The following is a 26,042-nucleotide window of genomic DNA, read 5'->3' on the forward strand; positions in this document are numbered from 1 at the left end:
GATTAGCAGTCAATTCCTGTTTTCATGCCAAAATTATAGCTGTAGTGGCATGGTGAGCTGCAGCGTCATGGCTTTCCATAGTAACATTAAAAAAAATAATCATTTTCATACAAATTTGTATCAACACCCTTTGTATTTGCTGCCAAGCATGACTATTTCCTTTGATATACTAATAATTTCCTCCTGGCTGACACTGTAAATATGCCTGTTTGGTGAGGTGTTCTGGTTTTTCCATGCATATTTATTACAAATTAAGTGTTAAATTTCCCTGCATTAGCTCAGGGATGGATTTAAAGAGCAGAAAAATGCAAGTAAGCTTTTGTTTTATGGGCTACAGTTTTTATAATATACTTTCTTCAAGGAAGAATGAACATGCTCTCCTCATTGACATAACTCTTTGAAAGCTAATATTTTTACTAGTGTTCACAGAGTACAGTAAATTAATTTAAAATATCTTTTAAAGATGTAATAATACAATGAATAAGAAAAGTGGAAAGGAAATGTGTAGTGAGAAAATCAAATGAAAATAATCAAAGCTGGTCATGACAGTGAGCTTTCAAACTTTATATAATGCTGAACTTTAGAGGAGGCAAAAAGAATAATAATTAAAAAAATCTCATTTTCTTTAACCTACAGACCTACTTCCATTTTTAGCCTTAATTATCCTTGGTGGCATTCATTATATCCTAGCTTAGCCATCTTAAAAATTGCCACTTGTCCTAAAACTGTAATCTTGGCTTTCTCTACAGTCGGTGAAGAGGCCTTGATGTCTGTGAAGAACAGCTTGGCTGGTGTGAGATGCGTGTCTCATACAGGTGAAGAGCTGGTAGGATGGAGGGAGGTGATCCAAGAAAGGGCACAAAATAGATCAATGATTTTGGAAAGTGAACCTTGAGTGAAAGATATTTTAATAGGATCTGGGCTCACATTCCAGCTCTTTCACTGACTTTCTGGATGATCTCAGTGCCAAAAGAAAACTTCTCTTTTACACAGACATCCCAGTCTCAACAGGCAGGGGAATGACTATTTCCTCCCCTGTAGAGATGTGTCAATGGACACATATAGATGAGTAATGTCTCTGTGCCAAAGGCACTCACACACTGGTTTCACTGTCCCACAGCCTTTGTAATGTCAGTATTATATTTATTGTCTTCCTTTTGTCTTCCTTTTGCATCTGTCCTTGACTATGTTTTTCTTTGCTCTCCAAAGTCTGGGATGTGATTCACTGAGCACCTTCCAAAGGTGAAAATAGGAAATTACTGCTCGTTGCCCAGCCCAGGAGTCTCCAAGCCCCGGATCAGATTTTGAAGGTGTACAGGTTTTTCCTAACACATCTTTTCCAAATGACCACATTTGGCCCTGTACCCTGTGAGAAACCTACCTTCAAAGTACTTGTGACGTGGTTTTGGCTTTGACTTTGGGAACAGCTCTAGCCGAGAGCCTCGGAACTGCACGTGATCCATAAGGTGGGAACTGCACTTGCTCCATAAGGACTGAAGCCTTTTATTCTGATGCTTGCTGAGCTTCCCTTACTGTCCCTTCTGAGCCCAGGGTGTGTAACTCTCAGGCCATCCTCTTTACTCCCAAATCTGTATACCCTTCCAGTGCTCTGGGAGCAATGAGGAGAAAAAAACCTAAGAATTGCAACGTAGCTCACACACTGGGCTACTGATCATCTGTCGGTATTGCTGACCCTAGTCTCTGGTTTCCCATCTCTGACTCCCAGCTCTGGAATCTGGAAGCTAATGAACTATAATCAGTCAGTCCTTCCATCAGTCAGTCAACCCAGGTGAGTTATCTTCAACTCTCCTGCTTCAATAAAGTCTAAGCCAATCCTCTATCTTTCTATCTCTGTCTTCATGTAGAAGTATGGCCCTCTGCTAAGGGCCAAATTTAACTTAATTTATCTTTTAAGGAAGCGTATCACATCTGGCAGCTGGAAAGTGGAGGGAGAGCTCAACATCCATCCTTACAGGGATGCCTACAGAAGAATAAGTGGTAGGATAAAGCAGGCGGTGTCGGAGAACCTGCAAATCTCCCCACAAAAGTTGTGAATACTCAGACAACCCATTGCCAGCTTAGTCCGACGAATACGCAAGGCGATGTGTGTACTTTCCTCAAGATTATTTTCACAGAGTAAACCAGCTGTGGCAGAAGAACAGTATTCTCGCTGCTGAACGGAAATACTTTTAAAAATCATACAATAACCATAAAACCAATCAATGGAAATGTCCCAAGTATCCTAATTTCTCATCAATTTTGTGAGAACAGTGTTAGACTGAGTTTGCATCTGCTGCCTGTACATCTGTAGTCCAGTGATCGCTAAACAGATGAGCATCAACTAGTAATGAAAAGCATTTGAAAGTTCACAAGTCTGATTATATAAATTGCTTGTATGACAGTATGTGGGTGCCAAACTGTAAAACTGGCTGTAAATTCTTGCAAGGGCAGCTTTTTTTCCTACAGGTACCCAGTTCAGTTAAGGGAATAATTGTTTTTCACACATTTGTAAGTTTTAAGGTGAGAAGAATCTGTAACGATTATCTAGTCTTGACCTTGCGTGGTAAGACATTGCAGAATTTCACCACTGACTTCCTTCCCTGGTGTTCGTTTCGGGGATATAAGAAAGTCCCTACCTCATCCAAGGCAGCAAATCTCTTTTTAACCTCATTTGTTGTAGAGATCTCCAGATCCATCAAGGAACCAAACAGTATCTTAGCAAGTGTGGGCTTTGGATTGGTGCTAATATACTACCTTGGGATACAGAAATCTAATTTATGGTTAGCCCTCCTGTGTGCTATAATGATGCAAATCCTAAATTATATTATAGGCGAACTCATATGGGTTAAGGCTGGTGGGACGATTCGATGCCCGTGGCCCCTAGTCTGCCATGGGCCACCGCATTTGTCTCCGTTTGCTCTTGGTGAGGCTCATGTCTGGCCCACAGGACCCTCTTTGGTTCATTCCAGTTCCTCCTTCCTCAGCTGGGTTAGAGGAATATTTAACAATTCAGTACTTTGCCTCTCAGTCTGGCTGCAAGGAATTTTCTTTCTGGCCCATGGAAGGTTTTTTCAGACCTTTTGTGCACCTTTTAATATATTCCAACTGTCTTTAAGAAACATGAGCACCAGAACCATGCTCAGTATGACTGTGCAGTCTCCCTAGTGCTAAAAGCAGAGATAAAATTATCTGTTCTTGCTTTCTGCAATCCTACCTATGCACCCAAAGGTTGCTGCTTGGGTCTCAGTAACATATAACAAAGTTATGCTGAATTGCTATTTTCTGCTATAAACCCATCACAATTTCCAGTCATTGCTTTCCATAGCACGGTTGCTATTTCACAGGTATGACCAAACATCTGACCCTGAACAAGACCGTCCTTAAACGTCACTGCTTAAGTGGCCCTGCCTTATTCAAGTCCATTGCTCTCCGTAAGTACCTGGTCCTCAGCGTTATTTACTGTTCTGCTGATCTTGTTTTAATCTGCAAATTTCATAATTACATTACTGGTGGTAATGAGCACCGGTCTGTGATGTGGCCAGTTCTATGTGCACACACCGTTGGACTTTACAGGTGTTGGAAGGGGTTTGCATTTTAGGAACAGCAGGCAGGGGATGGGTCAGGAGGTCCCTTCCCAGGCTACCACCATAGTCATCAAACTGTGCACACTTGTTGCACGTTGCCTTTTGCTTATGTATTTCTTTTTCTTAAATAGTTTCTCTCCCTCTCCACCTCAGAATCACTTCTTTGAACCTGTCTCATTTTCCCTGGGCACAGGCAACCAAAGCTGTTTGTAATATTTAAGAAATAATCTCCTTATCATCTTTCATGATATCCACTGCAAATAGCGTAGCAGACTATCAACCCGTGCTAAGTAACTGTGATTTTTTTAATGTCTGTTACAAAAACCGAGCTACGTCGCTTCCATGCAAATACCTTTATTCACCAAATTTATAAGCTCATAAAAGAATGAAATCAGATTTGTCTGACATGACTTATTTTTCATGAAATGCTGTTGGCTGGAATTAATTATATCTCTACCTTTTAATCCTTATTGATTTCCATATCAGCTTCCTCATTATCTTCCTCATTACCTTCCCCTATCCCTGGTGGTGTTCAAGGCCGGGTTGGATGGGGCTTTGGGCAACCTGGTCTGGTGGAAGGTGTCCCTGCCCATGGCGGGGGGGTTGGAACTGGATGATCTTTGAGGTCCCTTCTAACCCAAACCATTCTATGATTCCATGATTCTATGGTTATTTTGCCCAGGACTGAGAGCAGATTAATCAGCCTGTAAGTTACTTGTTTCATCACAATTGCTGCTTTTGAATGTTAACACCACTATTCCAATCTTCTGGAAATTCTTATGTTTTAACATACTTACTAAGACTTAATAGCAGTGGGAAAGAGATTTTTCTCAAATAACTTTTTTTAGAATTCTTGACAGAAATTAATCTGGGTTTGCCTAATTTTCCCCCGCTGACTCTGTCTTTAAAAAAAAATGAGGCTTATGAATGACCTGGAAGTTGTTTCATCAACACTTCTGGATATGAATACTTTCTGCCGTTTTCTAAAGGTGATGCTCAGGACTTGCTCACACCACAAATAAATTTCTGAGGTCCCTGTGGGATGTGAGCCCCTATCCCACTGCCTGTACTGGAGGGCTGACTTTCCCCTCTATATTGCCAACTGTGGAACTGGGGAGGGTGACAAAGGAGGAGTATGGGGAGGTAGCAGTGAGGTGAGGAGCAGCGTGAGCTTGAAGACCGTGCACCAGCTGAGCTGTCAGGAAAGCGTGGTCCTCTTCCCACGTTGTGGATGAACCCTTCAGGCACCGCTGGCAATTCCCTCCATCGCGTTCTCCTCCTTTCCTTTTTGTATAATATGGCTGTACTACCCATAATAAGGGGGATCGTGGGAGTGGGTGGGGGAAACTTACTCAGATGATTTAATAAATAGTCATTATTGATGATAATACATTATTGGTTGTTAATTTTAGTGCTTTGTCTTCCTGCATTTGTAGGGCTCCAACACTGACAACTTTCTGCCACGTGTAAGTAGGTCATTCCTTTTCTTATTCCTACTATGTAATTATAGGGGGAACATTAAAATAGATATAAATTTAGTAAAGGTCACATTTTACTTTTATTCTTTGGAATTTGTGCTTTGATAAATTTGCAACTTGTAATGTTTATGTGTCATTGAATACAATGGCAGTGACCTACTATTGTAGTTGAAAGTTCATTAGTTCTGGTAGATTAGTCAGTATTAATTAACTAAGATTAAACATTCTTTTAAACCATCATAAACTGCCATCTCAGTGTGGCAGCTTATTAAAGAACATTTTCTGGTTGTTTGTTAAACCAGACTGAAGTGACAATGTAATTATATTTGTTCCATCAAACAGAAAGGTCAGTTGACAAGGCTGATGTTTTCTGGTTAATTACAAGTGGATGATTTCATTGATTAAAAATATGGGCTTGTTAAACCTGTGCATAGAGCTAAGAGATATATAGGAACCCAGGGGAGGCAGGAGAGGGGATGGGAGGAAGAGGATTTGAAATGTTATTTCCACTCCCTCCCGTTCACATGCTTGGCATGAGCAGAAAATGATTCAAGCGCTGATAATTCACCGATCTGTGGGGTCCCTGCTTTTGGGGGTACAGGTTTGTGTTAGATCAGGAGGGCTGATCTCCCATACCCCACCCCAAGCGCTGACGCATTATTTCCACAGTGACAAACTGTGTCTAAGCAAAAGGCAGGACTGTGCAGTAAAAGGCTCGGCTGTGCATGGAGTGCAGAGCTCTGCACAGATGTGCGGTGGGACGTGGGAGCGGGTCAGGGTGCTGAATGGGCTCTGTGGGAATCACAGAATCATTTATGTTGGAAAAGACCTTTAAGATCATCGAGTCCAACCAAGTTAACTTAACACTGCCAAGTCCAGCACTAAACCATGTCCCTAAATGCCACATCTACACGTCTTTTAAATACCTCCAGGGATGGTGACTCCACCACTTCCCTGGGCAGCCTGTTCCAAGGCCTGACAACCCTTTCAGTGAAGAAATTTTTCCTAATATCCAATCTAAACCTCCCCTGGCACAACTTGAGGCTGTCTCCTCTCGGAACTACCTGTTCACTAGTTACTTGGGAGAAGAGACGGACACCCACCTTGCTACAACCTCCCTTTCTTGGCCACCTGGGCACGCTGCCGGCTCACACTCAACTCATGTGAAGCTGAAGTGAGGTTTGGCATCTGGGCTTCTGGTGCAGGGGGCAAGTTCAGAGCTCCAGGACTGAAAGCTTTGGAGATCTGTTCATTTTGCTGGCTGGCTGGGCAAGACGGAATTGTGAAGCTCTGCTGTAGGGTCCTCCTATCTGACCACCAGCTCCCAGTTAAGAAAAAATCAAGGTGACCTTGAGAAGTCTCCAAGAACTCTGTCTCCAAATCTCTCTCTCTAGTATTCCTCAGTTATGAGCTAACCTCTTTAGTGCAATGCATCTCTGCAAATATGAAAATGGAAACCAATTTTTGGGTGTAAGCCTAATATAAAGCAATACCATCAACAAACATAACATGGGGTGGTATGTCATGGCTGCTTAAGAAAAGGCTCTTAGATCTACTTGTGCCTCCTGTGTCACCCTGGCATGTTGCGAAAGGTTGAGACTCCATTTCTGTGCTGAAGAATAGGAATTTCCCTCTGTTTGAACTGATGTTGGCTGAATTGGTGTTGGCTGAATCTTTCTGAATGGAAAATTGATTTTGGGATTAGATACAACTTTTTTGTTCTTCATTGGAAAAGCTAGTCCTTGTTAATATTCATAAGTTTTTCTTTTATGTAATTTCAGAACTTTTTTAAAAATTAATTTTGAAACTCAAAATTACACCCTGAAAAATTTGGGGAAAATAACGTTTTGGTGTTCCCCCCCCCCTATTTATTTGATTTATTTGTTGACACAACTTTCTGTGGCAATTTTGTGCTGTGATAATATATGGGATTCAAACATAACATGGGCCCGTCAGAGGCACCACCTCTGGCCTTCTAGGACAGAGCTGATGTCAATCCAGATAAGTAACTGATTTGCTTGGACTGATCAAACTAAAGGTCAATGGTGCCCTAAGCAAAGCAAAAACCAGGCATGATACTGTTAGTTTGGACAGTGTTCTTTTTTTAAGGCCCATTTCTAAATGAATTCAATTATCACACGTCTAACTTCTTCCAAAAATACATCTAGAAACCGCACATGGCTCCAAAAATAATGCAAGTGACAGCTAAAACATTGCACTTCGTCTGCAGCGAGAGAAAGCATGGTGCTGGTGCAGTAAGCAGCAGCAAATATTGTGACTGATCTTTAGAGCCACAAATCAGGCAGGCTTCAGCAAGGCTCGGATTAATGAGGTTTTTTCTGTCCACTGAAGGAAGCTGTAGAGACAATCCCCACATTGCAGCCGAGTGCAGGAACATCAGGTTTTTTTGCATTTCTTAAACTTGTTTCGGCTCAGATTCTTTAGTACCAGGATTTCTGCCAGTCTGGGCTGCCACGGTCACTCCTAAATGAGAGCACAGATCAGGGATCTAAGGGAAGGGCACAAAAGGTTTATTTTTCTCCCCTTTTCTCTAAAGCTTGCTGAGAACAGACTTACAGAAACAACCTCGCAGATCCTTGTTTGACCTGGGGGAGGTCCATGTGATGTGCCCTTGGCTCTCTAGCCATCCGTCTGGAGACACCAGGTTGGAAAGGACAGAGGGTTACTTTGGCAGATGGCAAGGAGGACTTTTGTCCCATTTGTTCCTTCTCCTGCACAGAGTATTTTGCAGGATAAAGGACTTTGCTAAGTGAGGGGCAAAGCAGGCAGGATAAATAAACACAGGCAATGAGAACTGAGCATAGGTGTTCCAATAATTCTTGGCAACCAGAGAAATAAAGATGTTCCTTCTCCCTTCATAAACCCCAGATCCTCTCAAGATAAAGATGCTGCTTAGAGCAAGCACAGTGACTATTACAAATTCACTTTGAAAACTCGAAAGGCACCATGTGGTGACAATGTCAAAATGAGCATGCCTTGTGCAGGGCAAGCCAACCGTGAAAACATGAGGCGTGTTCCAGGCGGAGAAGGCATGGGGCCACAGAAATTATAGGAACGGTGCCAAGGCATCAGGAACCAAAAGCTCCTGCTAGCAACAGGCTCCAACACTACATGAGGAAAAAACATCGCAGGCACCTTAATATCTTCCAGCCTTGGCAGCCAGCATCCCTGTTAGAAAGACGATTCCTCCTCTGACTTTGAGGCTGTGAGACATGACAGTCAAACCTGGAAGATTGTCCTGCCAAAGGCTGGTCTTCAACTTCTGTTGGGTGCCTGCTGAATTAGACATTTCCCTCTAAGAGGTCAAATAAAAAAAGCTTCACATTGACTTCTAGCATTGATCAGCTTTCAAAGGAGAGGGCATTTAAAGAGCCATTTTTTACAGGACGATCCCGTATTAAATCACTAAGAAAGAAAATCAGCAATGGAATGGATGGAGGAGTATTGGCTACTGACTCTTAAGAATTTCTGCCTTCGATGTGACACTGCTAGGCTCAGCCATTTGTCAGTTTGCAGCCTGATAGTGAAGGTCTAATCTTTCTCCCTTGTTTTAATGGATCCTATTTTGTTAACTACCACCTAAGATGAGTCTGAGACACAAGCGACACAACTTCGATTGCATGATTAGACTGTGCATTCCCTGGGCTGCATATTTCTTTATCCCCCTATGGAAGCCTTCCTTCTATGGAGAGGTTTCCTAATCTATTACTGCCCTCCTGGTTAGGCAGTTCCCTTTTATCTCAACTGCCTCACCTCAAATTAATTTCTTATGAAAGCCATTGAGATGAGCGGTGTGTTGGAATAATATCCCCATAACAAATAGTAAAAGAGGGTACAGGGCTTATAATGGATGTTCATATCAAGCTCACGCTGCCTACAGGACACATTTTGCTGTTAATATAGGGGTTTATGGTTCCATTAACTCTAAAGGGAGTCACACGGTTAAATGCTCCACAGCTTCTTTGAAATTCACTCCTGGAAGCATCTCACACTCCTTCATATGGCTGACGACATAAAGGCATGGCATCAACATAGCAGGAACTTTCTCTGTAGCACCTTGTGAACTGTTCCAGGCAGAACCCAGTATAAGGTCCAGTATGTAAGGATCACTATACAGGCATAGCACATAGGCTGGATGAAGATCTCAGTTCTTTCCCCACTATGGCAAGGATATGGACTGAAACCCAACCCAAGTAGGAGAAGCTGGTAACTATTGCCGCTGGAGGGGTACTTGGAGATTCATATGGCATTAGCGTTCATTTGCATTCATTTCCTCATGTGAGGTTATTTTTTTTTTCTCCTTCGGTGCTGTCATTGAACCACACCAAGAAAAAAGAGGCAGAGGAGTAAGAGAGAAGAGAAAGACTTGCCCCATCTGGTAACACCTCAGGGACCGGGGAACTGATGCTCTTGCAGCTCTGCGTAAAGAACTTCAGTTTCTGGCCACTGCTCTGGCACCTTCCCAAAGCCCTCTCTTGAAATAGGTAACTAAAAACATGGAAGAGCTTGTTCTTCTTCCTGGGAGACCTTAACCAAGTGCACGGTAAGAATATGTGAGGCAAGGTCAGGAGAAAACACACAGCAGAACACAGAGCTATTTCTGTTTTCTAAATCATATTGCAATGGCACGAGGTCCTTTGAGAGAGGTTGCCAGAGGCCGATACGCAGCTTATGTGGCGTTGTACTTAATGCATGTGACCTGCTTGCAGCTTTTGTGTTACTCCCACTTGCTGGTGCTGAGGGTCGTCTCATATAATGCATGAACACGTTAAAAAATACCTTGACGTGGAACAGCGGAGGCTTAAACTTTTTATGAGAAATGCTTGCTGCCTCTGAAGTTTCAGGCAGACTTTTCCATTGTCATGTCACTACCGTAAAATAAGGTGGCAAAGGAGAAATTCTATTATACATTAAAAAGCTGCTGAAAGCAGTATTTATTGACCTGTGTTTTGGGACACTAAAATGCATGAAAAAGAGAAGATTTACAGAGTTTGCTATGCTGGCCTTTCCTTACAGACACTCTTTAAAGATCTTTCCCTCCCAGGGCATGATACTCCTCCCATGCCTCCAATCTTTCATTCCTTCTTTTCTAAATCCCCAAATGTTTGTCTCTAACACCCTACAAACCCTCAAATCCTCCAGCTTTCAGGGCTTCTATTCCCACAGGTTTGTGGACCTTGACATCAAAGAGCTGCAGTTCCGATTAAGGAGATCTGTTCCCGCAGTGCTGGACCTCCCCGTTCCCTTTAGTCACTGGTCCAGTGTCATCGCCCAGGGTGAAGGACTTCTGCCCAGATGACAATTCACAGCTCTCCGTTACTTGATCTTTTGGCAAGTTTGTGCCTCAGTAACCTGGCTCTAACCCAATGGAGCTGTTGCTGGTTTCTTACCCAACGGTTCTGCTATGGATGAGATTCAGAGAAAATGTTGCAGGCTACTTCTGGCCTTGATATTTGAAATTAAAATAGCATCCAATCAGGTCAGAAGGCAGGCTGCAACGTAAATGTGATTTTCATCTGGCTGTTCCTCCCATAAATTTAGATACATTTGACCCAGCCTTAGGACATGTAGATAGAGCAGACAACCCCCCCATCCAGTCCTATTTTTTCTATTATTCCTTTAACATATCCAGAATAAAATGCCTCATGCCTGTAGCGTTCCCATATTGGGGCTTGATTAGCATTTGTATGTACCTAATGTACAGATTTTCTGTACAGATAATGTGCAGATACTCTGCTGTTAGAGACTCGTAGGGGAACTGTCTTGTCTAACTTGGTGTTTCCATGTACTTCAAGCCCGGATGACAGAATTTCTTTTTTTTTTCAACTAAGTTTTAAATAAAGGATTACATTTGATTAGTCCATGACACCTTCTGAACAGCATTTCCCCTCACTCCCTTTGTTCCTTCTGATGCCTTCACTTTGATTTACATAGCAAATGAAAAAGTAATAAATCCCAGCTCTTGTTAGTCTGAGATTTGGCATTTGAGCAGCATGACAATTACATTACTCAAAATTCTGCCCCCGCCCCCTCCCCATTTCAGCTTAGGGGCATTCCCAAGGTATCTCCTACTTTTGTATGGTCAGATCATATTTTCAAAGACGTATAAAGATCAAGGTTTGCCTTTTAGTTTTTGCTCAACTAATTAGTCTGGCATTATCAAAATACACTCACTCCCCAGGTGTTTGCAAAAACACTAAGATAGTGCAAGTGACTGATGAGGTGACATGACAAAGGCATATGCTGGATTTCACCTGCCAGCGTGAGAATAAACAGTTTTGTAGTAGAAGAGGTGCCCTGGCAAAGAAGTGTGGAGTGGGAAGGAGAAAACACCTCCTTCAGAAACCAGTGTAGAGGCTTATGGGCTTAGCTCCTGTGGTTGCACAAGCCTTCCAGGATTTGTGCCTATTTTTCTTCAAGTCCCAGGTCCTGGTATCAAGGGAGTATAGAAGTATTTCAGTCCTTTTTTTTTTTTTTTTTTTCCTTTTACATTTTTTAAAAAAATCAGCTGATATAGGTTTTAAGGATATTTGAGGCTTCTGTATAAAGATAAGGACAGTCCAATGTTGTCTGGTCTTGTAAGGGTGAGTGTTTTCTGCTGCAAGATGTGGTGGGCTGCCGGCTTGTGCATTAAATGCAGCAGGAAAGAGGTGTTGGTCAAAGAAGCTGGTGTCCGGATGGACAAAGTGGATTAAATGCAATGAAGTGTTTGGGGGGCAAAGGGAGGGAGGGATGGGGCAGGGGGAGTTTATAAACTGGAAAAAAATAATAAAATCAATCTCAATGGGCTTTGAAAATTCAGAGATGCAACAAAAAGATAACCCAAGCATTCATTTAAAGAAAGGTGTCCTCTGGGATTTGGAAGCTGATGTAGGAATTCAGGTTATTTGGGGCTGCATTCCCTTAATCAAATAAGGGTAGCAGCTTTGGTAAAAAAGGGGATGCTAAAACAAACTCAAGTGAAAGCCAGGTAGCTATACCTGTCCTGTGGCTGCCCAAACACCCATGCCAGAGAGATTAAGTGAGAGACTTTCCGCTAATGTAAATCAAAACAGCTACGTCTAAACCAGACAGTTCAGTGGAGCTGAAGCCCGTGGAGCTGAGCATCTCTCCCTGAATGTTTTGCAGTGGGCAGAGAGCAAGAAGCCTTTCTGCCAAGGAGGGGAGATGGCAAACGAGCTTTGACATGCACCAGCCAATGCCGCCGATGGGCAAAGCCACTGAGACAGCACAGAAGTGACAAGTTAAAGGGTTGTTTCCTCACCAGGCCTGAGCAGCTGTCAATAAATTTAATACTGAAGAAAAAAGAAAGATGAACACTCTGGGGTTTTGGTTTGGGTTTTTTTCCTCTTTTGTTTTTTCTCTACATCTGGAACAGAGGTCGTCATACTTCCCAGTAATAGCAACTGATTTGTATTCAGTCGGAAACTTTGGCAGATATATTAATTTGGAAGTTTCTTGCAAAGATGATCCAGTATTTACTCTGGTATGACTGAAAAGGCTCCAAATGGAACTATAATCCATAAAATAGGTCTTGAATGATGTTATTATAAATTCAAATTATGCCCTGAAATGCCAGGCTACAAATGAAGACTTAAAGGGAGGTGAAACCTAAGGCTGGTGTTAGTATTCAACACAGTGGTTTTGTTTGTGACAGAGTAATCGCCGGGATTTTCATGAAATAACCGAAGAAAGCGGTTTCTAAAGGGAATCTATTTGCAATGGAGATATCCTGACCTGTGTAACAGTAGCGCAATGACCTGCTGCCCACAGAGAAAGCGAGTAAGTCAAGCTAATGAATCTTGCTATTAAATACCTCCCTCTCTCTCATATTTACGTAGTGGCTGGGATATATATCGTACATGGGTAATGAACTCCAGCAGCGTTCAGGAGGGGCTTAGGATCCACTAATGAAGCTGTACAAGCCTGTAGACTGGGGACATGTGGAGGATTGAGCAGTAACACAGTCTACCCACCAAAGAAAGTCTCTGGCCCCAAACACCTCCCTCAGTGACCCTCCTCTGGGCAGGAGTCAGCAAAGAAAGCAGATCTGGGCGAAACCTTGCCTCTCACTTGTCACTCTCCAGCTTTTTGCAGGCAATTTAATTCATGCATTGTGTATGATGGACTGGGAGGACTGGTGTTTAGAGAATTACTCGTGAATGTCTTGATAATATTTGTCTGGTAAATGAAAAATCTTGCCTAGAAAATGTAGACCACTAAGGGTCTTCAAATGGGACTCAGGCAATTGCGTTCACCCCCAAAATCTCCATGTAATTTATAGTCCAGCCAAAACTCTGGGAGCAGCTCAGTACCAAGGACGTGTCACAAAAACATGCCTTTGTGCCTCCTGAATTTCCCCAGCTTATGTCTAACCCCGACGGAGGATCAGAAACTGCCTGTCTCTTTTTTTGTCTCAGGCACCCACAGCAGCTGCTCAGAGCAAAGGTAACACACAGAAAATTAATTGCACTCTTGCCCAAATGAGCCCGTGGCTGCCACTGCATTTTAAAACAGGGAGGTGGACTATACTCCCACAAGCTGTTTCTGTGTTTCATGCAGGGATGGTTTAATGAGACAGTTCTGGATGAAGGGGTTAGACATTAGTGTCCCCTCTGCTTCCCCAAATACCTCCCTGGCACCTCTGGAGTCATGCTCCCAGTCTCGTTCCCTCTCTTGTGTCCCCAAACTGTGTCCTGCTATTGCTTTGCAGCCCCTTAGCCTTGGCTGGAGGTCATCTCCTCCTCACCAGCAAGACCCAGCAAGGGCTGGAAGAAACAACCTGGAGCAGGGTCCATCACAGTGATCCATCACACTGATCCAAAGGGGAATGACACACACGCCCCCCACCTCCTCTGTTCTTGCTCCAAACCAAAGTTTCTAAAAGAATAAAACACCCAACATGCTTTAAGCATACAAATTTTGGTCTTTTTATTCAGGTTTGGAGATGGAATAACTGTTTTCACTTGCAGAAGGGACCCGAGTAGGAAATCTAACAAGCTGTCGAACCTATAACCAAGGTTTCACAGTGGAATATGTCCAGCTAGCTACTGGCCAGAGTACGAATAGCAGGGCTGCGATTGCTGTGAAAAAGATGAGATGCAGGGATATTATCAATGTTGTGTGTCCCAGCGATGGAGCTACTCACCACCTTCCAGTTGCTATTCCAAATTAAGAGCTAAAGCTTACCTTTGACTGTAGGTGTTTCTCATGCTTTCTTAAGACACATGTGAAGATATATAGCACAGTGTTTTACTAATCTCTTTTCATGTTAAGATTAAGGTGTTCACAGGGTCACTCTCCCTTCCCCAGCTCATCCCCACAGTCTCCCTTACCAGGCCTGTTTTGACGAAGGAATTACTGGCAGGTTGCCTTTTGCAAGACCATGCCCTCAGTTTGGTGTTGTTGCTCAGGATCAACACCTGTGGTTTGTGGGCTCTTCCTTTCCTGTGCAAACCTGACAATCCTCCGTCTGCCTGAGCAAACACGGGAGTTTGCTGCTTCCTCAGGCTAGCCTGGCACTGCTCAGGCTTGAGCATCTCTCCAGACAGGACCGGTGCAAACCTGGTGTCCCTGGGCAGCTGGAGCAGCACCCTTTGCTCTGAAATTCTTCACTAAAACCAGGTTTGCCTTGCTCCAGGCACTGCAGAAAGCAGGGCAGAGCTGGGGTATTGCAGCCTTGTCCCCTTCTTATAACAGCTTGGGTTTTAGGGCTGAAAACAGTGATCTTTCATTTTGTGTAGCACCTTCTCCTGTCTCCCAGTTGCTATCAGCCCGTCTCCACAGGTCCTGCCCATCTCCATGTCCCCCCAGTACTCCCCACGTGGGCACTGGTGCCAAAGGGTGCATTGGCAACAACATAATTCACTATCATAATTCAACTAATTGAAGGCCAAATTCTCCACTGGTGGCAGACACTAATGTGCCAGTGGTCAGATTTAGGCTGGGCTTGGCGACGGAGATGGGAGACAAGTACAAAGTCAGAGCAAGCTGAGGACTGTAGAAGTCGACGGATGCAAGAGCCGAAACAGCAGACTTGGAGAATATGCAGAGGCCAGAAAGGCCAAAACATAGGCTGGTGTCTCACTGAAGAAACAGCAACCAGTTTGCAAGTCCCCATACTCCGAGGTCAGTTATTTTACTAGTGTTTTGCATGGCTGATGCGTGGGGTACCTACCACGTTGGATCCCAGGCCGGGTCCCGTCTAGTTAAGCTCATCCAAGCATCGTTTGCTGCAGAGATGGGCTGCTGCCAGCAGCAGAGCCGAGCACGTCGCCTGGGGCTGCCAGAATTCAGGCTGCCAGCCAGGCAGGGGTGGCTGCTCCCTGACGTCAGGTCGCTGTGCATTGCCTATTTGTAGAAAGCCTCCTGCAGCTAACGCGTTGTCTTTGTCTCTGCTGTTCTGCATGCATAACTAAAAAGGCAGTCAAATTATATTTCGGCTAGGAAAGAAACAGAACCTCTGGGTGCTCATTTGCTGGCACTGAAATCCCCCATGTACAGCTTGCTGGCACCATACCACTGGCAACTCATGGCATTTGGTTTAATAGTAATTTGTGATGAATGTAACTACTAGCAAAAAGCACACAGTTGTTTTACGGGGAAGCGCACTTCTGTAGATTTAGTCAGCTGCCCTGTGACTCTGTGGGCAAATGCACACACAAATAACCTGAAAAAAAAAATGTTTGAATAAAAATTGCAGACACCCACCAACAAGCCCAGAGTGCAGGAGAAGGTAAACTGAATCCCTCATTCAATGTGTTGCAATGAAGCATCTAAAGATCATCATTAACCAAGAACTGGAAATTCACTGAGTTTAGCTTCTGAGTTAATGCTGGAGTGTTATTTTAGCAAAATACAATTGTTGGATGTGTGGGCTTTAGTTATAGAGGGATTTATAAGGGAAAACACACAACAGCTAACTGGTGCTGTGTCAGCTTGCAGAAACCTTTGTTAATCCTGCATTAAGCTAATGAAGGCACTTCTTTGGCTTTTGACAAGAGGCATCAAAGTGAAGCCACCATACAGATATTGCAGTGCGCATTCTTCTTCTGCATTGCCGTGACCAAGACTGCAATCCCACTGTGTCAGGCACTGCACAAATTCATAACAATAAAATTCCTGTGATCTGAACAAGACAAGACAGATTTCTCTTGCCTTGTATTGTCACCTACCCCCTAATAGAGGATGATAGCCCCTATTAGTAGCTAATCCATGCCACTGAAATGTCAGAGAGAGAGGAGTGTCCCTTGGAAGTTCTCTGGGGTAAGAAGGATCAGAATAAAAGATGCTTCTTCCTTCCCCAGGCAGCGCCAAGTCATTGTGGCATTTGGGAGATTTCTGGCCATTTTTCCACATAGACATATATGGTTAACCAGCCCCTAAACGATTTTGTGAGCTGCATGATACAATCTGGATCAAGCCAGACAATTTGCTCTCTGCATGTTCCCCAAATTCAATTGATGCAGTTAATAGAAAGGTGAGAATACACCAAAGAGCAGCTTTGCCTCCTAATTAAACCAAATTAGAATAACTTTGTTACTGGAAAACCACCTGCTATTTCCTATTTCCTTAATGATTTCATAAAATGCTAAATGCCTTCCCTTATTTTCCTATTCCTGGTAACCATTCAGCGCTGTGCATGGAGCAAGGGGATACTTGGAGCAGAGTCCCAGCCAGCAGACGAAGCGTGACTGTCACTGTAGCATAAAGTGTCCCCTCGCCTCTGATGGAGGCACTTTGGGGCTGTACACCTGCAAACAGCCTCCTGTGCCAGCACATAACCCGGCTATGTAGACGCGGTCAGCAAAGAGTAAACCTCTCTTCACAGTGGGAGCAGTTTCATATCTGGTGCACTTCTAATTCCCCGCATACCAGGCTTAGCTCTGCAGCTGAGATGTTCGAGTTCAGCTATTTTTGGTCTGCAAATCCCTCAGGACAGAGCTCTTACCAGATTACTCTTCTAGAGCTCTGTTCGAGCATATTCTTTTATTAGTAATAATATAAACTAAAACAGCCGTAAACCTGCAGCCTTTGTGTATTTGTAGTGCGTTAACTTGATTTATTCTGCTTTTGATAAGACCACAGCAGTCTCCTCTTTGAGGTGTGGATCAATGAATTTTGGAGGGTTTGCAGACCAATTCTCAGGCTGGTTTTGTTCAAACTCCGATCAATGTATTTTTGGCAGAGGCACAGTTCAAGGGGCTGCGTTTCCACCAGCCAAATGCTCTGCTGAGGACTGATTTGCTCCAGGAATTTAGCAGGGGATATTGTTTTCGATGCAAGATTCGGAGAACTGGTCTCTCTTATCACTGATCACAGAGATAAAGAGGCAGAAGATTTTTCTCTTCTCTTTTTCCCTTTGTTTTCCGTGAGGACTTTAGGATGATTATTCTGCTGTGCCCTATGGGCTACCAACAGGACTGCACTGCTAGGTTTGCACTGCCCAGCCCATTTGGAGACCTCCTTAAATGACAATTTAGCTGAGAGTGGGTACACTCATCCATTCTCCTCTCCTATTTAGTGTACTTCAAAAATCCAAGACCCCATATTTCTAAAATATCACTGAAATCACTGAAGTGACATTAGCATAAAAGTGGCATAAGAAAACAGAAAATGAGAGCAAGATGTCAGTTGGTTCAAAACCAAGCCATGTTCATTTTCTTTACTTTAAAAATTTTGCAGGAAAAGTTTGATTCCATTGCAATTAATGCTCTCCATGGGAAGACATAAGTAATCACAAGAAATATCAAAAATGAAGATGTCTGTTACAATTATAATTTGGAAATGAAATTATGCTTCATTCTGACTTTAATGTTGGACTTTTGGGGATTTGAGAAACTGTACAATTTTGGTTTCCTATTTTAAGGTTCCCTTATCTCCTCTTTAAAGCAAACCAAAATGAAACATCTCATTTGGTTCTTCCATTGAAGAAAAAATAGATCAAAGAACCTGAAAAGTGAGGTGGACTCATGAACACGAAATGCTGCACCTGGATTCATGCCAAAGGCCTTTTATTTCCTATGCAACGTAGAAAAGAGACACTTCTAGCATTAACTATGGCATGGTCTTTGAAATCCTGAAGGCCAAGTTGGGCAAAGTGAGGAGCTCAGCGCTGCTGGGCAGCTCTCCAGGTCAAGGTGCTCAGTGAAGCTGGTCGGGGGATGCCCTAATCTGCCCTTGCTGGGCAAGGGGGACAGCTGGACGTTTGCCATTTGGGTTTTTCCCTTTTATTTCAGAGTTTGTGTCGACGCCTTTCCCAGCACGACCTCCAAGGGGAGGCTCATCAAGGATATCTCCTGACTTTCTATTCCCAGGGCACAGCGTGGAGCAGGGCAGGGAGCTCAGCACAAACCAGTTATTAAAAAGCAGTGAGAGCACCAGTGATACCTCCCATTGCTAGATTTGCAAGTATTTACGTGACAAAGTCACATTAGTCCAAGCGTCTTGCATACAGTTATGCTAGTGTCCAAGCAGGTTCACGCTTTTTGCAATGAGTTTTCTCCTTCCCCAGCGTAGGGAAATGCTGTAATCTCACAAGTAGCAACACCCCACTACAGATAAGAGGGAGGAAAAGAGCTAATGTGAGTTTTGACTGCTTATTTTGTGTTTATCCTTGTAATGATTGATATGTTGTGCTTCGAAGAACATTAAGCTGTAACACTTCTGTTAAAAGAAGGTTTTAAGCGCTGGATTTTTATGAACCTTTATATGCAACTTTATTCCCTTGTTGACTTAATGAAAGGGGTAGAAGACTGAGAAGTATTAAGAAGAATCATCTTCATAATTGCAGTGTGCTTTATGGTGCCATCATGCCACTCTAGGCACCTGCAGTCAAAGGAAGCGATACAGGTTTCCCTCCCGTCACTGTGCTGTCGTTACTGCCGCGATAGGAAAAGCAGAGGGAGATCAAAGGATGTCTTAATGGGCTGGTTGTGTCCCATCTCACATCATCTCAGGGTTACTCAGGGACTAGGGAGCTGTAGAATGAAGTTACACTTGACCTTAGCACAAATTATTAGGGCTAAAAGAAGGTGAAATTCAATGGTTTCTGTTATGTGGGACAGCCCCACAAATGATTCAGTGATCTCTTAGCTCAAACACTGTAATTCTGTGCGTCTGCTTCTACAGCCTACCTGTGACTCAGCTTAAACTGTATCTATAATCAGGGAGAGAGGTCTCTTTTCTTTCACCAGTGACGTTCTTCTCCTTGATTTCTTGACTTTATTCTCTTTAGCCATTTCTGAGCTTGAACCCAGGATTCTCTTCTTTCATCTCAGTGAACCCCAGTGATACAAATCAAGACACATTGTCTTTTTTATTTTTTCTTAGCTGGATACTGTTCACTTGGGGTGTTTGAGTAGTGGCATCACCAGAGGAAATGGCAAGGTGGAAAGATCAAAAGACAGTGTGAGCAACAGAAAGGGCAGTGATGGCTTCATCAGATGAAAAGGAAAGATGCCAGCGACAGATGATGACAGCTTGTGTGTTTCTTCAGCAACATGACACGAGTGAAGTTTTGTTGTTCTCACTAGGATTTTAGTAAGAAAACAGCTTTGGTGGAAGCAGACAAAACAAAATAAAAAAAAAATAGGAAGAGAGAAAGAAAAAGAGGAAAAAAGGCTGGAGAACTCAGTCAGAATTGATCTTGTGAAGTAACTGCAACATTTTCGGGGCTTTCGTTTGCAGATCGGGTTCTTTCCTGAGCTGTCTCGCTTCCCTTCCGCTGTTTCTATCCCCATCCAAATTGAACACTGAACTGTTTCCAGTATGAGATAAGTGGCATACAGCTTTTACATGCAACAAATTCCCTCTTCAAGGACATTTTACAATCATAAGAGGCTCCTTGGAGTCCTTCTTTGATATATCGTGTGGTATCCCCAATAAATCCTAACAAGAGTAGCTCTCCAGAAGCATCTCACTTTCTTGCTCAAGGCTTCAGTGCATCACATTCAAATGTATTTGCCTGCATTTGCCCAGCACTGAGGATTTTGATCCATATTTTTGTGACATTATATCAACAATTCATTTAGGAACATTTCATGTTGGAACACATCAACTGCCTAATATGAGTACAACGACTGCTAGAATTGCTCATGAGCTATGTTAATGTGAACTGGTCTTTTGAGCAGCTCTGTCTCCCAGCTACTTTGCTGCATGGGTTTGAGTAGCTATGAAAATAAACAAACACCCCCCACCCCCCCCCCGGTAAAGCGGCTTAAAAAATTAAAGAAGTCCAAAAATCCCTATTTACATATTTGAATCAGAGTGGTAAATACTCCCCACTGCCCAGTGGTGGGCACCTGTAAACAAGAAAGATGAGGCACGATGAAATGATTCCAGAAAGGTTACTGAGTCCATCGGCTTAGCGGGGACAGGCAGCACAATTTTTCTGAGGCAGATGGCTGACACTGGTGTTAATACAAATGGGATGCTCAAAAGAAGGTTGCAGAATGTCCTAGTTAGCAGCAAGTTAATTGCTGTGCAACCTTGTGTTTCTCTGTCATTTCTTCACTAAATACAAAGGAATATTAAAAAAAACCAAAAAAAAAAAAAAAAAAAAAAAAAGCGTGATGCGTAGTATAATGCCAAAGAGAAATCTGATGGGGTAAAGAGCAGGGATGCAGACTGAGCAGTCATGAGGACCTTTTGGGGTGGGACACATTAAGCTGTGGAATAGCCTCCTAGGAGAAAAGGATGAATGCATGCCGTTGCTGGAGACATTAGCTTAGGCTGAGCAAAATTCTAGCAAACAACTGGAAATCATCAAAAAGCCCCTCTGATTCTGTGCATTCATGAGTTTTATGGTCACATTTAATGACAAATTACACTTTCTAGTGGTCCATATAATGGCATTGTGGGTAAATATTATACAAAAAAAGACATGCCAGTGAGTAAAAATATCATAATCTTAGCTTTGGTGCAGCATACAATATACTCCCTGTTGGGCTGTGCACATTCAGTGGTCTGTAATGCTCTCAAAACTTCCCCAATTGTTTATTTTTCCTGCTTCTGGGAAGAGTTACATGGACTGTAGCGCAGGCAGCAGAACCTCATTTCCTTCCCTGTAAAAATCAAAGAGAAGTCTGGCAACAGCAAAGAGGGGAATTAAATAGACTTTCTGACATACAATGGGCATGGCAACATGACAGCATCAGGACTAACTGTGACAACCTCCCTCCTGTCCATTCCCTAGCAAAAAGCATCTCTGAAGGTGAAAATAAGCTGCAGGTTGTCATGGCTAGAGGGTTATTAAATCAGGCCATCAACTTCAGTTTTGTAAACACTCTAGTCAGAGGGAAAAAAACCCAACCCACCTTGTTGCTTGTTCTCAACTTTGATCACCTGCCACCAACAGGACCAGACTGATCTCACTCTTGTGCTTCTCCATGCAGATAAACAAGATACGCAACACCGTAATGGCAGCGGTTACTGTTGTAAAAGATACAGACTGCAGTGCATCTGAGGAATTTTGTCCATGTAGCTATGAATATTTCACTCAGAAGGAATGCACAACACAGCATAATCTTAGAAACCAACCAAACCAAAAATCCTATATGAAAGTTTAATGAGGGGAACAAATGAATATTTTGGTGTATATCCAAATAGGAATGTCTTCATTATCAGTGTCTTTTGTGCCAGCATCCCTGAGGCCATTACACTGGATAGAATTGATGGGCATTTATTCTTGCTTCAGCCCTAGAGTATTCAGCCTGTTCAAGCTAATGTTTCAGTTACTTTTTTTGCTATTTCCCCATTAAAGCCTTTGCTTGACACTTAGAAAAGTTCTTTGTCTTGCCTGTGTTAAACGAACACCGCCACCAGCAAAATTTGCAGTGGTATGAAGTTTGCAGACATCACCTAAAGCAACCCAGACACTTTTGTTCCAATGATAGTGCTACAAGACCTATTTTTAGCCTTCCCAGGGGTATAGAGAAAACCAGAAGTCATTTGAAGTTTTGTAGATACTTGAGTGTTATGAGATTGGGTGGGAATAATGGGGAAACAAAGCACAATCAGCTCAGAAAATGGTTTCCTAGCATGCTTTTTTTCTTTCCCTGAAAGAAACTTCAGAAGGCACGGCATAAGAGGTAATGGTAAAGTGTTTTTCACAATGAGCAGCCTAATAACACACTAGGATGTATAATATAAGAGAGCAATCTGTGTTGTGTAGGAGGTAAGTCTCTTGAGACAAATCAGCCATCTGAAATGCATCCTGTCACTTTTATTAGCTTGGGACGAGAAGTCCAGGATTCTCTGTGGCCTGATTCTCCCTGGTGCTGAGCACCCACTCCCTTTGGCAGAGATGCTCAGCCATTCTCATCATCAGGCCATAGATCCCTCTTTGCTCTGTTGGCTTGTTATGGCCCTCAGATCACATTTCATGAGTTTATGATACGATATTTCTGCACTGGACAGAAAATGTAGGAGAGTTTGATGTAGTGAAATGTCAGGGAAGTGTAAAATAGGGTTTTCTATTCCAGTTCCAAACTGGAATTTTTCATAAGAGCTTTCCTCCAATAATCCCTGAACAATCTGCAAGGTCATTAGCAATAACGTCAGCAGTGGCTGGATTCCATTGGGGTTGGACTGTATAAGTCAACTGGTGTAAAATGGCACTGACCTGAGGAGTTTGGTGGGATGCACTGGGGACTCTTTAGGAAAAAAGTTTTGTCTGGAGAATCTGCAGAGTGGTTCATTCCTCTTATCTCAGGTTTTGATGAACCAGCTGCTGAAACTCTGTGCCACTCTGCTGTATAGAGGGAGGGTATGTATGCAGTTTTGATTAGATGCTTGAATTTTAGACTAAAAGCCAAGAAAGATTAATTCCATTGTGTGAGGAATAGATAAGGTACCAGTCAAGATTCCAAGCTTCTTTACTGTTACCAGGAGATTTCACTGGTTTTATGCTCCAAAGCTACTGACTTCTTCTATAGTGTCAAATTCCACAGCCACGGGAGGAAATGTAGGCATCACCTTTAGGTCCTCTCCAAACTGAGAAATTCACACTCCTCAGACCTTCAGATTTCTGCCATGAGATGATGATCGTAAGACAGGTCTGGAATTAAACTCATAAAACTCAGAGAGACACCTTCCACTCTACTCCCTGGACCTCGAATCAAGTCCTTGGGAAGAGATTATCAAAAGAAAGTGGCAGATCAGCTGTGGATGCTGAGCATGAGATGTTGAGCATGGGATGTGCAAGCAGTGTCTTGCGATCTACTGGAGATAATAATGACTGAAAAAACCCCTTCACCCCTTCAATTATTAAATGTTTTCAAACCACTTCATCACCTCCGATTTTGCTGGTGACTGCTATTGCAAACAACTTTTGCTCTCATACGTGAAGAGCAGACTTTCTGAAAGGATTTCTCCCCGAGAAGAGAGTTCTTCTTGTTACAGGGCTGCTTCAATCTACATCATGTCTTTGACACAGCTTTACATGTTGTACCTCCAGAGTCCCTAGGGAAGTGACTTCAACTGACATCCATCTGCTAATGCAAGAAGAAGGGTGAAAGAGTGCTAATAAACTCAGGGAGTCTGCTCAGTGTCTGTGGGTTTTTTTCCAGCAAAGGGAGTTTTGCAGACCACAGCAGCCCATGCAGAGGCAGGACACACACTGCTGCCATTCACTGCTGTGATGGATGGAACAGCCGGCCTGATTTATGATCACCCATGTCACACAGACACTTGCCCTTGTCCCTGAGCTATGAAAGGCTGTAAGAATAAAGGAGATAAATGGCAAAGTACTGCAGCTGCAGAAATAATTACCTTCCAGAAATGTAAAAACAAACCATTTTTCCCCTATCTGTTTCAAACCTAAACTCTTCAGCACTGGATACCTGCAAGAAGGGGCTGCCTTTTCAAGATGCCATTCACAGAGATGATAACATAGGCTATGGTTTTTCACTCTGAATGTCAGATCTACAGACGCTGGTCCCTGTGCGCCTCTTTGGTTGCTGAAAAAGTCCTCCAAATCGCTTACTGATGTTAAGATGTTGGTATACAATCAGTGTGCTGACACAAATATTTCTGTGGACTGGATCAATACAGCTATCTCTATGTTAGTAAATAAAATCGGTGACCTGCTTCATCTTGCCTGTTGGACACTGTCCTTACCCTGTGTTGTTGGCCAAGCTGTGTTAAAGCACTGTTTGGAGCAGACCAAAGGAAACAGACCTCCAATGAAGAATCTTAGATGGTTGCGGTCCACAGCTTGACTTTGTGCTTAGGTGTTGTTTTATTTACTGGGACAGATGTAGCCAACAGTGCAGACTTATGATGGTCATCCTTTGGTTTGCTCCTCTTACACCATTCATTGGTTGTTTTTTACTATTTCCTTTTCTTAAGATGATAATTTTTGTTTTAGGCAAGGAAGGTACCCTGTGCCAAGCACCTTAGTAAGACATAACCCAGGCAAACAGGTGCATTCTCAGCCTTGCACTAAACCAGCAAACTTAATGAATGGAGCACTCACCAGCAATTCTGTACTGAGGTCATTATCAAAACCAGAGCTTCATATGATCAGATGTTTCATGTCTTGACTGCAGGAATTGTTCTGACTCCCAGCTTTCACAGAGCATTTCTGGATGAAAACGAACAGTTTTGGCTGGCATCTGTTAGGAACGACATCTGGCTGACCATAAATTCTGTTATCAGGCTTGCAGCTGGTGGCAGTGGGAATGCAGGTGGAGCAGGTCCTGCACAGCTTTCCTGCCCATCGCTCCGCCCCAGTCAATCCTTTACGAGCCACAGATCTTCAGCAGCGCACATCGCCGAGTGCTCCTGCTTTGAACCCATGGAGCAGTACCCATACGCTTTGTCCTGGCAGGAATGTAGGGACTGAATGGAGAACAAGCGGCGGGGAAAAGGCATCACTAGGGTGGCAAGTTGTTATCCACAGCTGCTCACACTAAAGTCCTATTCTTTCTCCTCTTCTGTCTGAAATTTAATGGAAAACCTGTTCATGTCGTTCAAGAACATCCTTAGGACAGCGTTTGGGGTTCTTGGCTCAGGATTATGAGGGGATGGAGATGCCTCCTCAGCCACTCTTTCTTGGGCATCAGGAAAGTTGCACATGTTCCCCTCTGCTCGGTATTTCCCTGCAGCTTTCTGCCTCTCATGCAGAGATTTTGAGGTTGCCTTTCTTTGGTGCCTGATTTTCATCATGCACAGCAGAAGATCATAGGTTTTGCGTTTCACTGCATGAAGCACATGTCTGTGTGCTTTGTGGGATTTGGCTCATAAGTCAGATTTTCTGTCAGTGGTCCCCAGCTTTGTGCTCCCTGATTTCTGGGTGCTTGCCCTGTGACCCTGATGGTAGGCTTGCACAAGTGCTGACCATTCACAGCTGTGTATGGTATCCCAGATCCAGAACTTGTTAATAATGCTAAATGAGCTAAAAGTACTGTAATTGGTGTTTCAAAACTGATGCCCACAATTAGTGGAGGCTTTCAAGCCTGAGTGCTCTATGCAGCTGGTTCCAGTCTGTAAACCACCCCTCCTTCAGCTAGAAAATTAAAAGGGTAGGTAATGCACCTGATTTTGGAGCAGAGTTTGAAGAGCACACAATAAGTAAGGACTTAGATGACATGCTGAACAATGCTAAAAAGCAAAATATTGATTTTCTTTTATTAAGGGAATGGCCTCTATTCTATGTGCAAAGGAGGCAGAGGACCTGAGAATAAAAATGGCGTATAATCATGAAATTAAAGATAGCATCGGAAACAGCTCCGCTTGGAGGCTGAATCTGCATATGCAGCTTTATCTCTATTTGTTCCTTAATTTTAATTGTTGACATTATATCATTATCAATTGTCTTTTTTTGTAAATAAGATCCACAGATGGTCACTAAATCAGCATGCACTTAATGCAGTCTTTTGTAGTGACCATAGCATTTGTTCAGCTCTTGAAGGCAATACCTAATGAACATCATCAGCCGAATGATTTCAATTAACAG

This window comes from Accipiter gentilis, chromosome 25, assembly GCF_929443795.1.
Source record: "Accipiter gentilis chromosome 25, bAccGen1.1, whole genome shotgun sequence".
Lineage (NCBI taxonomy): Eukaryota > Metazoa > Chordata > Aves > Accipitriformes > Accipitridae > Astur > Astur gentilis.